Source organism: Notamacropus eugenii, chromosome 6 (assembly GCF_028372415.1).
Source record: "Notamacropus eugenii isolate mMacEug1 chromosome 6, mMacEug1.pri_v2, whole genome shotgun sequence".
Classification (NCBI taxonomy): domain Eukaryota; kingdom Metazoa; phylum Chordata; class Mammalia; order Diprotodontia; family Macropodidae; genus Notamacropus; species Notamacropus eugenii.
Genome location: NC_092877.1, coordinates 119,479,819 through 119,485,355, shown reverse-complemented (window position 1 = coordinate 119,485,355; position 5,537 = coordinate 119,479,819). Strand labels below are relative to the sequence as shown.

At 37.2% G+C, this 5,537-nt stretch overlaps 1 pseudogene; it reads left to right on the top strand.

Annotated features, from left to right (window-relative positions):
* The first annotated feature begins 2,642 nt into the window (after positions 1–2,642).
* Positions 2,643–5,081, top strand: LOC140512115 (speedy protein C-like; annotated as a pseudogene).
* The last annotated feature ends 456 nt before the right edge of the window (positions 5,082–5,537 follow it).

The following is a 5,537-nucleotide window of genomic DNA, read 5'->3' as shown; positions in this document are numbered from 1 at the left end:
GCCACCACCTAGCTATCATAGATGGGTATGGCATAAAAGGATGCCATAGTGAAAACAAACAAGCAAATAAGTAAGCAATGAACTTGCTGCCAGAACTAGGTGTGGATCTTGGCTAAACCATTCACTTGCTGTTGGGTCTTAGGCAAATAAATTTTGTTTTGCTGTACCTCAGTTTTTTTTTTATTTGCAAAATGGGTATAATGATATCTGTATTACCTATCTAAGAAAATATTTTGTAAATTGTAAAGCACTAGAGAAATATAAAAAAACATCATAAGAAAAATCAAGAAGAGAGGAAAATTTTTGAAGTCTGTGTAATGGAAAACGGTCCAGTTTGACCTAGAGAGATTATAAAATTTATGAAAGAGCAAGATAAAGTCACATTTTGGTAGGTGTTATATGAGAGGGTAAGGGGGCTGTACTTGATTTTTTGGACAATAAGGATAAGGTTTTTAATCTGTGGAGTAACAATATCAGATTTGTTCATTAGGCAGGTGCTTTGGCAGCAGTGGATAAAGGAGTTGGGAGAGCAGAGGAGTCAAGTCAAATTCTCTTCCACATGACAGGATGTCCAATGAATTACTGAGGGAAGAGAAAAGGCCCAGTTAGGTTAAAAAGGGAGTGCTGAATCCTGATAAGGATAATTACTTTTCATTTACATTTTTTTAGGAGTGAGGGATAGACAGAAGAATTTGGTTGGAATGTTGCCTCTGAGTTTTACTTGACACAAAGTTTCAAAAACTCATGGTACCTCACTAGGTAATTATAATACCTTAATGTCTGATAACAAAAAAAAAAGGAAGATTGTATTTTGTCTTTTAACTAAGTAAAATATGGCAAGAAGAACACCTGTAATGTTCTTCACAAACACTTAAGCTTGAAAGGATTATTAGCAGCAATTAAGAAATTTAACTTATTTCAATAGGATCATAAATGGTAAGTGCTACAAAACACACTCCGACTCAATTTTTTTACCAACCTAATACAATAACCAGCATTACTTTGGAAATATGCATCATTTACACTTAAATCTCCTTGTCACCTAAGTAGTACTCAATGTACTCAGAATTACAGCTATTGCTGGAGAAATTGCAGTTAAATATAGGGGGACAGATAAACTATGTTTATCACTGGCATGCTACTAAGCACTGTGCATCAGCACGTCAAAGTCAGCACATGTCTTGAAAACAATGGTTTCTGTGACTCAACAGTCCCAACTCTCCACCTAGAATAAAAGCTAGAAATGCAATGCCTTAGTCCTCTTAACCTGTTCTATTTCTCTAATAACACAGTAGTAATAGAGTTAGCATTTATAATGTACTTTAGCGTTTCAAAGCACTTTACAAATACTTCATTTTAACTCCACAATAATCCTAGGAGGTAAGTACGGCTATTACTTCCTTTTTACAGAAGAAGAAACTGACTCATTTCAGTCATGCCAGACTCTTTGTGACCCTATTTGAGATTTTCTTGGCAAAGATACTGGAATGGTTTGCCATTTCCTTCTCCAGCTGATTTTACAGATAAGGAAACCGAGGAAAGCAAGGTTAAGCGGTTTCCCCAGGGTCACATAGCTGGTAAGTGTCTGAGGCTGAATTTGAACTTAGGGGTTCTTGCCTCCAGGCCTGGTTTTCTATCCCTTGTGCAACCTAGTTGTTCATTAATTAGCTTGCCAATGTACTCTAGAGAAGAGTTGTGCTGGGAGATATGAAAGCACTTTGGAACAAAGGCTGATGGTCTTGAGGGAAAATGATAAATGTATATCCCTCTTTGGGTGGTGGTAGGGAAACTATAGGGGGCTGAATGGTGAAGATAGTGCTAAATATGGTTGGTTTTCCTTAATTGTTCTTTTTTTGTTTGTTTTGTTTTGTTTTAAGGGATTAGTCTGTCAGAAAGGGAAATAAATATTAGGAAAAATCATGGGATAAAAACAAAAGCCATTGGTTTATCTTGTTTAAAAAAAAGATCATCACAATTACATTTCCTTACTTGTACCTGGTTTCAGTGGGTTCCTGATAATATGCCAAAAATTATATTTGACTTGATTCAGAATATTGTCTTGATTATGAATGATAAAAGGAAAAGGGAAACAGAGAACTGCAATCTATAAGTAACTACTAAATCTTTTTAAAATCATGATTCATAGTTTTCTTTTTTGTCAAATCTCTCACCTATACTATTATCAAATAGCAAACTTGACACTGTGGACCAGTGGAAAGATATACTTTTGGGAATCAGAAAGGCCAGGTTTGGGTTCTAGTTCCATCTTTTATTAACCATGTGGTTTTACTGTGGTCCGGCTGCTAAATATTTTATGTTTCAGTTTCTTCATTAAAAAGCACATGAAAATAGACCAGCAGTATGAGTATATATGCATATTATATATATATATATGCATATACTATACTTATATGTATGTACATATACATACAAACTATACAAATATGCATATGAACATATGCATATGTACAAATATGCATATATATACACATACACATGTGTGTGTATCTGTATCCACAGATGTACACACATAACCAAATACTTCTTTATTTCAAAGTACTATATCATGTGTGGAGTGACCTTGGGTTCTTTTAAGGTTGAGTGTAATTCTGAAATGCCTAACCAAATTAAAAAGACTTGTAATGTGGGTCCAACGACAGTGTACATCTGCCTTCAGAGGGCCAACCAAGTTTGGAAAGGCTCATCACCAGACTGCAGACAACCAGGCAATATTATCGACTGGGTCACGAAGGGGTTGTAATTCACAGTATTAGAGGCACTGATGAAATCACAGATATGTGCAAACAAGGAAGGATGACTACTAGTGTCAAATATGAAAGAATATCAAGTGATATCTTGTACAAGATTATTTAACCATTTTTTAAATGCATAAGAGATCATATTTTTCCTTTTTGATAATCAAACCATAAATAACTGGCAATTGTGAGCTTTCTACACATTGCCTTTTCTATTAAAACTTTTATTAAATTATTTAAAAAATATTTACTTTTTTATTATATTTTATTAATGTTTTCTTCCTCTTTTAGTCATTAAATTGTTCAGGAATGAGTTGACAGCTAATTGGTGCATTAGATAGAGCACTGCATCTGGAATCAAAAAAGGGTGATTTGATTTCAAATCTGGCCTCAGACACAGTTTTGTGACCCAAGGCAAATCATTCAATCTCCAACTGCCACTGAGTTCTCATTTGTAAAATGGGGTAATAATATCACCTACCTCTTAGGATTGTTGTGAGCACAAAATGAGATAATATTTGTAATTTGCTTTGCAAATCTGGAATAAATATTAAATACTGCTATTTATTATTGTTAACTATGAACGGTACATTTCCCCACATTCTTCCTAAGTTGATTTACTTCTTCTTTACATAAAAGTTTTGTTTTGTTTTTGTTTGTTTGTTTTTTTTACCATTTTCAGCATCCAAGAAGCTCCCATTTTAATGAGCCGGTAATATATGTTAGTAATAATGTGCTATGTTCCTGTTTCTCACATCCAGGAATTTAAAATGTAGCCTTCAACTTATTGATGAATACTCACTACTGAGACCATCATGCCCATATATTACTAGATTTAAATCCAGTTTTAGATTCAAATCAAGGCGTTCTGATCCGTATTTTCATAATTCTTAATAGCAGCCTTTGGCAAAGCTTAAAATCTGAAGTAGCCAGATTGCTTCTGCCTACAGGGGGAAAATGTCCTTCATGTCAATTCAGCTTAGCCATACTAGTTATCTGGGTACAGATTTATATTAACGTCAGAGGAAAGAGAAGAAATGTGTTAAACAGGACACAGGAAGAGTGGCGTATGAAAGACATTTGTAGGACATGAGTTTGTATAAAACTGGGGTGGTAGATTTTAAGAAAATATCTGAGTGGGATATTTGTGATAATCTCTATGATCTCCAAAGCTGCATTAAGGAGGTCACTTAGCTGTTTCAACACAGGAATTTCCAGATTGCTATGACATAGTAGGTAGAGAGAGCTGGCCTCTGAATCAAGAAAAGCTGGGTTTAAGGAGTGCCTTTGACATGTCCTGACTACATTACAGGGGCTGAACAAATTATTTAACCTTTTAGCTCCCCTAAACACTATAATGCGCACTGTCTTTATATTCTGCATCAGAGCAGTTCTCTCAAGAGTAGTTCCTTGTGCCATTGATATCATGGATCAAAGCAAATAATGTTTGAAAGAGTTTGTAGAAAACTATTAACCTAAATAGGAGGAGGCATTGAGGAGACATTTTCTAAGGGTATATTTTTTAAAAAGTACACAGCATCTTCTTCTTAACCTTGTATCTAGCTAATGACATGGGGGAAGACAAGAGAGGACCCCAACCATGAGATTTTTGCCTTGGACTCTGGCCAGGGGCTGGCCAAAATTCGTGCTCAGCTTCTTCCTTTGGAGGGAACAGCTATGGGTCTGGATGGGCTACCTGGCAGCTGTGAACTGGCACTATTGTGAAGAAGTCATGGCAAAGGAACCATCCATTAGGCCTGGAGCAGTGAATGGCCTGCCCACCATGAAGGGAGCTTGTAGAGGATCCCCCTAGGGAGACCAGAGCTGTGCTGCCATCCCATCCCAGGTATCAGATCTCTCCATTAGGCTGCTCGAGTTATGGCTGCTGGGTACAGTGGGGCCAGTCTCCATTTCCTTCCAGAGAACCATACCCCAAACAAAACTCCCTTAAACAACATCCTCCCAGAGCAGCAGTCCTCCAACAGATCCTCCATCCAGCTCAGTCCCTTCCCACTCTTTTCTTGGCCCCTTGGCCCAGAAACTATTTCCTCATTCATTCTCCCTCCAGTGCTGCAGCTAAAACCTGGGACCTTCACTTTGCAGACCCTGCCCAAGCTGGCTGCCACCTGCTCTCCTGCAGTCAGTAGCATAAAGAGCAGCCTGGACCAACCTGCCAGCTCCTCTCTGCAGTTGCCCCGGGGGTGGGGTGACTTTCCTCCCTGGCTCCTACTGGCATCACTGCTGCCCTCTTCCTCTTCCCTTCTCTTCCTCAGCTTCCTAGTGATTAAGCATCGCCCTTCCTTGCCATATAACTCCTATTATTGACGCCACAAGGGTCTCAGTTTCTTCTTTAATAAATTGGAGAAGAGACAAAAAACATTCCAACTTCCATTCCTTCTGATGAGACAAATGAGCATGATATTTTCACCAGGTATACAAAGATGGTCACCTGAGAAAATTATGCTTTCAAGTTAGAAACTGTTAAGCCTTTTAGCATATTTGTTTCTCCCAGAACTAAACGTTCTAAAAAATTACATTTTTCAAATTCCATATCCCCTGGAAAATAAATATTCTTTTACTGCTTCTTTCTACATGATATATGGTTTTATAAATTGACGACGTTGAAAGGCATATTTTTGAAATAACCAATAATTGAGAAAAACCATCACTGAAATTAAATTGGCAGGTGATATGTAGAAGTGTGAAGGAAAATTTAAAGCAGTATAGAGACTACCTGAGTATAAAAGTCAGCAGACAACCCAGGAGAGAACTTTCAATTTG